The following is an 11,676-nucleotide window of genomic DNA, read 5'->3' as shown; positions in this document are numbered from 1 at the left end:
CCGCGTCGCCGCCGCCAGGGAACTACGGTCCCCGCCCCTAACCTGGCCCCGTGTTCAAACTTCCCGCACCCCGGCCTTGGCTCCCGCCCCTCAATCTTCGCAGCAACCCGGCACCCACTCTTGGGCGGCTAGACGGGGAGTTTGTTCCGCGGAGAGAAGGCAAGGAGGCGGGACGCCGCGTCGAATCTGAGGAGGGGCCGGGGCGGGTTGAGGGTGGGCTTTTGGCGTGGGCGTGGAGACTGGGGAGTTGGGGTGCGAAGTGAGATTGGGACTGAAGCGTGGGGGGGCTGGCTATTCTTGGATGGAGGTATGAGAGTGGAGTTGTTAAAGCAGGGAGGATGAGCGGATTAGGGATAGGGAGTGTTTGGGGACGCGGGGAGAACAGAGTCCTAAGCAAATAAGTGAGGAGCACGGCAGCCGGGAAAGGACAAGAAGGAGGGGAGGTTGGCTACAGGTGAGGGATTGGGAAGTTAGGAGGAGACGAAGTTATAGAAGGTTTGGTTATTTGTTGGAATCGAGAAAAGGAGGAAGGGAGCTCATTGCAGGAGAATCTAGAGATAGGGTTAGGAATTATTAGGAAACCCTAGAGGCCTGTGGAGACTGAAGATGGGAAAGGAGGGACAGAGCCAAGAAGGGGAAGAAGACTGTGAAACTTTCGGTGTCTCTGGGATAATAATTGGAGATTAAAGACAGTTTGGTTAAAGCGGAAAGGCTCATTTATCCTGGCTGTGAAATTTTTACATGTCCATCAAGGCTGGGATGAGAGGAAAGATATTTGGCAAAAAATGCGCCAGGTGAGTCGGAGTGCTCTGGCTGGTGTTCTGCGTGGGCAGGACCAAAAGGATACAGTGTTTCGCGGTGGTGAAGACCATGGGCCAGGTTCACCTGAGTTTAAACCCCCTCTCATTCACTTTGTGACCTTGGACAAATTACTAATATCAATTAGTAACAAATTGTTGGCTAGTAACAAGGGGCATATATATTTTTTTCCATTTGGTAATGGGAATAGTAGATACTGTTGTGAGGATTAATTTCTTGTGATGTTCCTACCTATAATGAGATAACTGAAGAAAAAATTGGATGGTTCTATTAAAGTGGATTTGTTCTTGAAATTTTGTTTGTGTGAGCAGTTCGATGGGCTGCAGTTACTGGAGATTTTCTTAATCTTTTGCTTGTTGGATCCTCCTCTGAAAGTCTGAAGAACGTTTTGGCCCCTCTCCATAGGAAAGTACACTTGGGCACAAACATTTTTATGCTGGTCCTTTACTATCAACTTGGATTAAAAATATCGTTGAGATCAAAAGTCACCATTTAAATGATTTTTATGTATTTATCTTTTTTGGCAGGAGGGGTCTACATGCAGATTTGAAAAAAGGGTACAGTTCTGGAGATTATTACGTTATTTTAATTCATATTTTTTCAAGTTATAGTTCCACGTTTGAATTTTATATTACAAATATATACAGAGAATCATTTTTTTAAATAATTTTATTTATTTATTTATTTGACAGAGAGAGAGAGAGAGATCACAAGTAGGCAGAGAGGCAGGCAGATAGAAGAGGAAGCAGGCTCCCCGCTGAGCAGAGAGCCCGTAGTGGGCCTTGATCCCAGGACCCTGAGATCATGACCTGAGCCGAAGGCAGAGGCTTTAACCCACTGAGCCACCCAGGCGCCCGAGAATCATTTCAAATATCAAAAAGTAGTTGGTGATTTTTGGAAAAGATTTTTCTTTTTTTTCTCAGCATCACATCTTTTCTATTAAGCAGTCATGGAATAGCAGACACAGAAGTCCATTAGAAGATGCTACTTTTGGGATGCCTGGGTGGCTCAGTTGGTTAAGCTTCTGATTTCAGCTCAGGTCATGATCTCCAGGTGGGGAGATCAAGCCCTGCATCAGGCTCTGGCCTGGGCATGGAGCCTGCTTGATTCTGTCTCTTCCTCTGCCCACACCCCCCCCCCCCCCGCCCCCCACGCCCCAAAGAAGATTCTGCTCTTTCACCTGGTTCTTCTTCTGCCTGTTGTTATTGATCTTCTTTGCTTCTTTGTGGGATGATGCTCCTCCTCTGCTCACCAGTATCGCGTTTCCTCTTAATTTAGTCTTCTGCCTTCTTTTCACTCTGTTCTTTTTTTGGCTGAGTTCATCTTCAGGCTTCTGGTCATCTTGGCTTTCACCATCTGTATTTTATTAATGCACAATCAGTTTTTGTCTCTGTCCTGGAACTCTTGAATTAGTTCTAAATTTATATAGCTAATTTTTGATGTTTCCACATAGATTTCTTACAGGCATCCTAAACTCGATGTATCTAATATGAAACCATCACCTTTCTCCACCAGACCTGTCCTATTGATTGGTACCATATTTACCCAATTTTGTAAGCCCAAAACTTTGAAATTCATTTTCTGAATTTGGAAGAATTTGGAATTCTCTGTTCTCATAGTCCACATATAATCTGTCATCAAGTCCAGTTTGTTTTATTTGATAAACATTTCTTAATTCTGTACTCTACATCTCTAGTTACCCTCTGTTAGTTCAAAGCACTATCACTTGTCACCTGATTTCAAGACCAGCTGTTTTTCTGCCTTAAGCCTTATTAGGCCTCCAGTTCTTGGGCTGGAGATGGATCTTTGTAAATGTGGATCTGATCATTTTAATCCTACTGAAGATCCTTTTTTTTCTAACCAACTTCTTTGTATGATATAAAGATCCTTCTTGTAACAGTCTCTTCCACTGGATCCAGTCTTCTTTATTACTTTATCACTGCCCTCCAGCCAGTGCAGTCATTCTAAACCAGCATTGTCTAAAAGAAATATAATGTGAACCATATACATAATTTAAAACATTTTTTCAGTAGTCACAGGAAAATACAAACAGGTGAAATTAATTTTAATAGTATATCTTATTTAAACCAGTACATCCAAAATAATATTTTAATGTGATGTATATTTATTTTTTTTATTTTTTAAAGATTTTATTTATTCACTTGACAGAGATCACAAGCAGGCAGACAGGCAAGCAGAGAGAGAGGAGGAAGCAGGCTCCCTGCCGAGCAGAGAGCCCAATGCTGGGCTCGATCCCACAACCTAGAGATCATGACCCGAGCTGAAGGCAGAGGCCCAGCCCACTGAGCCACCCAGGTACCCCTAACGTAATGAATATTTAAAAATATATTCAAGTAGATAGTTTATGTTCTTTTTTATGTACTAAGTTTTCAAAATGCCATGACAACATATCTCATTTCTGACCAGGTACATTTCACGTTTTCAGTAGCCGCTGTTTGAATAGCACAATTGCATACTTTTTGCGGTATGATGATATGCCTCACCTATCTCATGCCTTTTACTTTTGCACATGCTGCTGTCTTTTCCTGAAATAGACTCTTCTGTCATGAACTGTGTTCTTTTAGTAACCTCATCTACCATTATCCACCCCCTGCACCAAAAAAAAAAAATCAACCCCAAAACATCCATATTTGTGTTTAGCCTCAGGTAATACCTAAAGACTTTATTTAGGCATTATTTCCTCTGGAAGTCTTTCCAAATTCCCTCTGTCCTCTCAATCTTAGTTTTAAGTGTACGTAGCCTACTTTATTTTTTTTGTCATTAGTACTCGTACTCTTGCATTATCTTTTTCTTCCTGTGTTGGAGTTTCTAAATGGTAAGGTGTCAGTTGTATCTTATTTTTTGTTTCTCCATTCATAGTTTAGTGCCTGACATAGTAGGTGTTCAGTAAATGCCTTATACATGTATGAATGAATATTCTGTGATGTTTTCATTTGACTGACTACACTTTGGGAATGCATATTGTAGTTAAGATGCTTTAATTTGAACCACTGTTTCAAAATGCTGTTTAAATGAAGCTGATTATGCCTTAAATTTTAAGTCTAGCATATGCTGTGCTCTGCCCTAGAGTCCAGAAAACCATATTTAAAATCTAAACATAGTTTGATTTTAAAGCAGGAGTAGGTGTTGTGTAAATAAAGGTAGGATAAAAAAAATGCTTAGGAATATAGTGGAACATATCAGTAGAAGGGTAGAAAAATGACTTGGCTTTATCTGTTTCTAATAATTTTTTCTCCTTTGTAAGAGAGAAGTAGTTGCAGTTTTAAATGCAACAAGATTGTTTTTAACTTTGTCTCATCTTCAGTTATTTATATTCCTTTTTGAGGAGAGAAATCTTCTTATTTATACCTTTCTCTCTTAGTTTATTTTTATTTTACTTATCTAGTTGCTTGTTTTGAGTTCTTTTGCTGGCAGCAGAGGTGGCCAGGCAGCAATGTTTTATACAAAGAAGCTGAACACAAGATATGAACAGTTCTTTGATTTTATATAGTTTTTTCCTTAAAACTAAGAACCTTTATTCAAGTCTTGTAAATCAGATAATTATTATGCTATTCCATATATAGTAAGCTTTTTAGCTTAGACCTAGTTTTGATTCATTTGAAACGATATAAAGGGGGCATTCTGGTACTGAAGTGGCTTATGGTCATCTTTTTCCTGACTTGTTACATGTGAACTATACTATTTGGGACTTTTTAGAAGTTTATTTTTGGATGAAAAATGACATGTTAGATTTGCTAGTTTTCTAGCATTGCCATGGTAGCACTCCTGGCTACTTTTAGAAAATAAACAATTCTTAGGAATTGAAATTGGGCAAGACTTGTAGTTTTTTTTTTTTTTTTTTTTTGCTTTTATGTAGTTACCCTCTTACAGATAGGGGTGACAGATGAACCAACTGTTAGTTGATTTACTCTCCATCACAAAGAATTAGCTTAAATTAGCTGGAGAACTGTACATGGAATATAAATCTTCAGTGTTCTGTATATCTAGGTAACTTTTTTCTTTTAAGAGAAAATAATATTTATTCATTTAGTAATGTTGTGACCATATTAGTCAGATGGAAAATATTATTGTAAGTATAGGTGAAATTTATTTTGTCTGAAGCCATATTAGTTAATCTCAGTTATTTAAAATTAGCTGAGTTAGAATATTCCAACTTTACTGTGGTAATGGCTCTGAGCAGACCTTTTTGATTTGCTAACTTTTCTCCCTTCTAAGGAATTTTAGAGATTTAAGTAAGTCTTGCTTAGTTATTTAAAAGAGGGAAAATTTAACACTTCCTTTGAAACAGAAAGACAAACTTTATAGAATGAAATTTTTAATGTTCTATTTGGAATAGCTTTATAGAATAATCATTCAGTCCATAAAAAATTAGTGAGTGGTGTTGTTACCATGGTGAACTAGGCAGACAAGATTTCTGGTCTTACAGGTTTTCTATTTAGTAGCAAGAGAAAGATGAATGTAAGATTATTTCTAATAGTAACAAGGTCTATGAAGAAAATAAAACAGTAATTAAGATAGAGTGACTGGGCTTACTTTAATAGAAATGTTAGGAGAGCTATCTTGGAGAAGTTGACATTTGTGCTGAGAGCAGGAGGAAGAGAAAGAGCAAAGTTCTAAGAAGGACCTCTTAGGGTTAAAGGGTGAAGCAAGTCCAAAGTCTGTGAGTTGGCAGAAGGTTGGCATGTTGGAGGCAACAAAGAAGGCCACTTTAGCTGAAAAAGTATATGAGTGGCATGAGAAAAAGGATGGAGAAGTAGGCTGAGGGGTTAGATCTTGTATGAGTTTGCAGGTCTGGTTGTGGAATCTGATGGCTGTAAAAAGCCATTGAAGAGTATTAAGCAGGAGAGCAATGCTACCTGCTTCTGTGTCATAGCTTTCTCTGTGGAAGCAAGGATAAAAGCAGGTATCACTAGGAGACAATAGCAGAAGTTGAAGTGAAAAAAGATGGTGGCTTGGTCTAGGGCAGTCAGTAGCAGTGGGAATGATAAAAAATAATGTGGAATGTATTTTGGGAGATAAAACCATCTGATTTCATAGATGGCTTGGATGTGGGATGTGAGGTTAAGAAGGAATCCAGGATGATCCTTAGGTTTGCGACAGGAGTAATTTAGTACATGAAAGTGGCATTTAATGAAATTAGAAAAATAGGAAAGAGTGGGCATAGAAAGAGGACAAATTATGATTTTGGCTTTGGACATGTAAGTTTGAAATGATTTTTGGATACCCAGATAGAGTTGTCACATATGAAGGTGGATATGTGAATCTGGAAGTCAGAGTAAATGAAGCCTAGATGAGACCACCTAAGGAGAGAGTGTAGATGAAGAAAAGAGAGCCAATGTGTGGTGCCTTGGGTTTTCCAACATTTACATAAGGAAGAGGAGGCAGATTCAACAAAGTAGAGATAACATTCTAGATTCTAGATTACTTTTCAAAAGAGATTTATTGGAAAATTAGAATAGAGCAACTGGGTCATAGATGTATTAGGACATGGAGTCAAGCAACAGCTTTATTAGAGCCTCTTTGTTGGTAGGAATGATCCTGTGCAGAGTACAGTAGCAGGGGCACCGTCCTGAGATGGAGAGAAGATATGGGAAAGGAGACAGGTGAAAGGTTTAGCTCTGAAAAGGAACAGAAATGCTTCTTCAGTTTTAGTGGCAGGAAGGCAACAATATTGATAGATGCAAATGGAGATGATTTCAAAGATGAGGTAGTTTTCATCTGATTGTTGATACTGAAATACCTAATGGGATACTCAACCAAGAGAAAACTTGTACAGGGATACCTTGTTTAATTGGACTTTGATTTATTGTGCTTTGCAGAAATAGCATTTTTTTTTTTTTAACAATTTGAGTGGTGGCAATCCTGCATTGAGCAAGTCGCTTGGTGCCATTTTCGTCCAATAGCATTTTTTCACTTTCTGACTGTGTCACATTTTCTAAATTCTCATAATATTTCAGACTTTTTTGATATAGTATTTCTTATGGTAATCTCTGATTAGTTGGTTATCTTTGATGTTACTGTTGTAATTGTTTTGGGGTGCCATGAACTGCATCCATATAAGACAGTGGACTTAATTGATAAATGTGTGCATTCTGACTCCTCCACCAACCAGCTGTTCTCCCTCTCTCTCCCTGTCCTTGGGCCTTTCTATTCCCTGAGAAACAGGATGGAAATTAGGCCAATTAATAACCCTGTGATGGCCTGTAAGAGTTCAAGTGAAAGTCAGACATTTCTCACTTTAAATCAAAAGCTAGAAATGATGTAAGCTTAATAAGGAAAGCATGTTGAAAGCCAAGAAAAGCCAAAAGTAGACCTGTGCATCAAACAGCCAAGTTGCAAGTGCAAAGGCAAAGTTCTTTAAGGAAATTAAAAGTGCTACTGAGGGGCGCCTGGGTGGCTCAGTGGGTTAGAGCCTCTGCCTTCGGCTCAGGTCATGATCCCAGCGTCCTGGGATCGAGCCCCGCATCGGGCTCTCGGCTTAGCAGGGAACCTGCTTCCTCCTCTCCCTTCTGCCTGCCTCTCTGACTACTTGTGATCTCTATCAAATAAAAAAAAAAAAAAAAGTGCTACTGAAATGAACACATATAGTAAGATAAGAAAATGAAAACAGCCTTATTGCTGATGTGGATAAAGTTTTGGTGGTCTGGGTAGAAGATCAAACCAGCCCCAACAATCTCGTAAGCCAAAGCCTATTCCAGAGTACAGCCCAAGCTCCCTTCAGTTGTATGAAGGCTGAGAGAAGTGAGGAAGCTGCAAAAGAAAACTTTTGCAGCCTTGGAAGCTGCAAGAACTTGGTTTATGAGGTTTAAGGACAGAAACCATCCCAGTAACGTCAAAGTACAAAGTGAAGCAGTAAGTGCTGTTGTAGAAGCTACATCAAGTTATCCAGAAGATCTATCTCAGATAATAAAGATGGTTCCTTCTCCAAACAATAGATTTTCAATGTAGACACAGCAGCCTTCTAGTGGAAGAAGATGTCATCTAGGACTTTCATAGCTACAAAGGAGAAGTCAGTGCTTGTCATCAAAGCTTCAAAGGACAGACTGATTCTCGTGCGCGCTAATGTAGCTGGTGACTTTAAGTTGAACCGGTGTTCATTTACCATTTCAAAAATTCTAGAGCCATTTGAAGCATTATGCTGAATCTATTCTGCCTGTGCTCTATAAATACAACAACAAAGCCTGGATGACAGCACATGTGTTTACAACATGGTTTACTGAATTTAAATTTTAAGCCCACTGTTGAGGCCTACTGCTCAGGAAAGAGAAAAAAAAAACCCTTTCAAAATATTACTGCTCATTGACAACGCACCAGATCACCCAAAAGCTGATGGAGATATACAGTGAGATTCATGTTGTTGTCATGCCTGCTAACACAGCATCTATTCTGCAGCTTGTAGATCAAGGAGTAATTTTGACTTTCAAGTTCTCTTATTTAAGAAATATGTAGCTGCCATAGGTAATGATTCCTCTGATGGATCTGGGCAAAGTAAATTGAAAACATTCTGGAAAAGATTCACCATTCTAGATGCCATTAAGAACATTTGTGATTTGTGGGAAGAGGTGAATATATTCATATTAATGGCAGTTTAGAAGAAGTTGATTCCAATACTCATGGGATGACTTTGAGGGTTTCAAGACTTCAGTGGGGGAGGTAACCATAAGTGTGGTGGCAATAGCAAGAGAACTAGAAGTAGAGCCTGAAGATATGACTGCATTACTGTAATCTCATGATCAAACTTGAACAGAAGAGTTGTTGTTTCTTATGGATGCACAAAGAAAGTGGTTTCTTGGGATGGATTCTCCTGGTAAAGATGCTGTGAAGATTGTTGAAGTGACAAGAAAGGATTTAGAATACTATAGAAACTTAGTTGACAAAGCAGTGGCAGGATTTTAGAGGACTGACCACAATTCTGAAAGTTCTTCTGTAAGTGCTTTCAAACAGCTTTGTATGCTACAGAAAAATTGTTCGTGGAAGGAAGAGTCAATCAATGAAACAAACTTTATTGTCTTATTTTAAGAAATAACCACAGCCACCCAGCTTTCAGCAATCATCACCCTGATCAGTTAGCAGCCATCAACACTGTGGCAAGGCTCCACCAGCAAGAAGATTACAACTCACTGAGAGCTCAGATGATGATTAACATTTCTTAATTCTTAGCAATGAAACATTTTTAAATTAAGGTATGTACATTTTTTTAAAACAATGCTCTTGCACAGTTAATAGACTATCATATGGTATGGTTCAAACATTCATATGCATTGGGAAACCAAAAAATTCATTTGACTATTTTTATTGTAGTCTGCTTTATTGCAATATTAACTTTGTTTTGGTGGTCTGGAACTAAACCTGCAATATCTCTGAGGTGTGCCTGGATCCATTTCAAGGCTTATTAACTTAATTCTGTCACCTTAGGTAAATTGTACTCTTGGGTAAGTCAGTTTGTTTTTCTAGGTATTAGTTTCCTTATTCTATTCAGAGAAAAAAGTGATTCCTCAGGGTTCCTTCTAGTGGAAAGTTGGTATGTTAAGCTACAGTACTTATTTTTATTTGCATACACACACACACACACACACACACACACACATTTTTTAATTGAGGTCCAAATGACACACTTTATATTAGTTTTAAGCATACAGCATAGAGATTTAACTCTATAGGTTATGCTATGCTTATTATAAGTGAGTCTGTTACTACCAATGCACCAATTTACATTCCTGCCACCAGTGTGTGGTGGTATGTGCCTCACCAGTGTGAGGCATTCCTCCACATCCTCTCCAGCATTTGTAATTTATTCTTTTTTTGATACTAACTGTTCTGAATGGTGTGAGTTGATACCTTATTGTGGTTTTGATTTGCATTTCCATGATGATTAGTGATGTTGAGCATCTTTTCTTTTGTCAGTTGGCTATCTATATGTCTTCTTTGGAAAAACGTCTATTAAGGTTTTCTGCTTACTTTTTAATTGGATTTTTTTTTTTTTTTTTTTTTTTTTTTGGTGTTGAGTTGGATAAGTTCTTTATATATTTTTGATAGTAACCCTTTAACAGATGTACTAGGTTGCCTTTTTATGGTTTCTTTTGCTGGGCAAAAATTTTAATTTTGGCGGAATCCCAATAGTTTAGTTTTGCTTTTTTGTTTTCCTAGCCGAGGAGAAATATCTAAAAAACGTTCCTAAGGTCTATATCAAAGAGATTACTGCCTATATTCTTTAGGAGTTTTATGGTTTCAGGTCTCACAGTTAGGTCTTTAATTATTGTGAGTTTATTTTTTTGTGTAGTTTAAGAAAGTGGTATAGTTTCATTCTTTTGCATGTTGCTGTTCAGTTTTCCCAGCACCATTTATTGAGAAGGATATCTTTCCCATTATATATTCTTATCTTCTTTGTCATAGATTAATTGACCACACAAGGGTGGGTTTATTTCTGGGCTCTCTGTACTGTTCCATTGATTTATGGGTCTATTTTTGTACCAGTACTCTCTGGGATTGTGATACGCCCATCTTTTTTCTTCTTTCTCAAAATTGTTTTGGCTGTTCAGGGTCTTTGTACTTCTTTACAAATTTTAGGATTACTTGTACTAGTTATGTAAAAAATATTACTGGTATTTTGATAGGGTTTGCATTGAATCTGTAGACTGCTCTGAGTAGTATGGACATTTAAACAATATTGGGGCGCCTGGGTGGCTCAGTGGATTAAGCCTCTGCCTTCGGCTCAGGTCATGATCCCTGGGTCCTGTGCCCACATCGGGCTCTCTGCTCAGTAGGGAGCCTGCTTCCCCTTCTCTGTCTGCCGGCCTCTCTGCCTATTTGTGATCTCTCTCTCTCTCTGTCAAATAAATAAATAAAATCTTTAAGAAAACCAATATTAATTCTTCTAACCCATGAGCATGGTATATCTTTCCATTTGTTTGTGTCATCTTCAATTTTTTTCCTCAGAGTTTAATAGTTTTGAGAGTACAGTTCTTTCACGTTCTTGGTTAAGTTTATTCCTAAGCATTTTGTTATTTGTGGAACAGTTGTAAATGGAATTTAAAAAAATTTCTCTTTCTGCTGCTTTGTTATTAATGTATAGAAATGCAACAGATTTCTGTGTATTCATTTTGTATCCTGCACCTTTATTGAAATAATGTATTCTAATAGTGTTTTGGTGGAGTCTCTAGGGTTTTCTATATAGTATCATTATCTACAGTTATTGACTGTTTTACTTTTTCCTTTACCAGTTTGGATGCCTTTTCTTTAATTTTTTTGTCTGATTGAGGTGGCTAGGACTTCCAGTGTCATTTTGAGTAAGAATGGCAAGAGTGGGCATCCTTGTCATGTTCCTGATCTTGGAGGAAAAGTTTTCAATTTTTCATCATTGAATATACTGTGTTAGCTGTGGGTTGGACATATATTGCCTTAATTATGTTGCAGTATGTTTTCTGCCAGCCCACTTTGTTGACAGTTTCGCTCAGTAGATGGATTGAATGGATTTTGAATTTTGTCAGATGTTTTTTCTGCATCTAATGAGATGATCATATGATTTTTATCCCTCTGTTATGTGGTGTGTCATGTTGATGGTTTGTAGTTGTTGAACTGTTCTGGTGTTCCTGTAGTAAATCCCACTTAATGGTACTGAATTATTCTTTAAATGTATTATTGAATGTAGTTTGCTAATATTTTGTTGACATTTTGCATCTATGTTCATTAGGTATATCGGCTTATAGTTTTCTTTTTTTGGTATTGTCTTTGCTTTTAGTATCAACATAATGCTGACCTTGTAGAATGTATCTGGAAGCTTTCCCTCTTTGGTTTTATTTAAATTCCAGTTAGTTAACATACAGTGTAATATTAGTT

At 38.0% G+C, this 11,676-nt stretch overlaps 1 protein-coding gene across 2 annotated transcripts in view; it reads left to right on the top strand.

Annotated features, from left to right (window-relative positions):
- Nucleotides 1-257: 257 nt before the first annotated feature.
- Nucleotides 258-11,676, top strand: part of LCA5 (lebercilin LCA5) — a 60,004-nt gene continuing 48,585 nt past the window's right edge. Inside the window, exon 1 of one of the 2 annotated variants that reach the window (XM_047734522.1) lies at nt 258-307. The gene's annotated coding sequence lies outside the window, so the exon portion shown is untranslated. The other variant, XM_047734521.1, reaches the window with a different exon arrangement.

Source organism: Lutra lutra, chromosome 6 (genome assembly GCF_902655055.1).
Source record: "Lutra lutra chromosome 6, mLutLut1.2, whole genome shotgun sequence".
Classification (NCBI taxonomy): Eukaryota; Metazoa; Chordata; class Mammalia; order Carnivora; family Mustelidae; genus Lutra; species Lutra lutra.
This window is presented reverse-complemented; position numbering and strand designations above follow the sequence as displayed.